Below are 571 nucleotides of genomic sequence, written 5' to 3' on the forward strand. Positions count from 1 at the left end.
AAAATAATGTTCTTTTTAGCAGCATCATATGACCCCTTTAATAAATAATGTTTCCTCATGTCCTCTGCGAAGCTCGATAGATGTAGGAGGTTCAAGAACAATAATAAAAAGTTATTCCCTGCGGTTACTGCTAAAGCCTCCTGGAAAGTTTTTAGTTATACTTTATTTTGTAGATAATTATATGTGTGTCATGTGCTATATATATATATATATATATATATATATATATATATATATATATATACACACACACACTCATCAGCCCAGTGTGTGCCTGAGGGTGTGTTCGTGTGTGTGTGTGTTTATGTGTACACGCACACTTCCGACTTTTTTCTTTTTGCTCCACATCAGTGAGTGGTTCAGTCTCTGTAGGCTGGATGACCCACTTACTGTCTCTCTCTCTGTCTTCCTCTTACCAAAATTTGGGACATGTATTATTTTTGTGGAAACTGTGATACATTTAACATTTTTAGGATTCTTTGATGAATAGAAAGTTCAAAGAACAGCATTTATTTGAAATATAAATCATGTACAACATAAATTTCATTATAAACTAATAAAAGTTTTATTT

The sequence above is a fragment of the Sinocyclocheilus anshuiensis genome, unplaced genomic scaffold (assembly GCF_001515605.1).
Source record: "Sinocyclocheilus anshuiensis isolate Anshui unplaced genomic scaffold, SAMN03320099.WGS_v1.1 scaffold1104, whole genome shotgun sequence".
NCBI lineage: Eukaryota > Metazoa > Chordata > Actinopteri > Cypriniformes > Cyprinidae > Sinocyclocheilus > Sinocyclocheilus anshuiensis.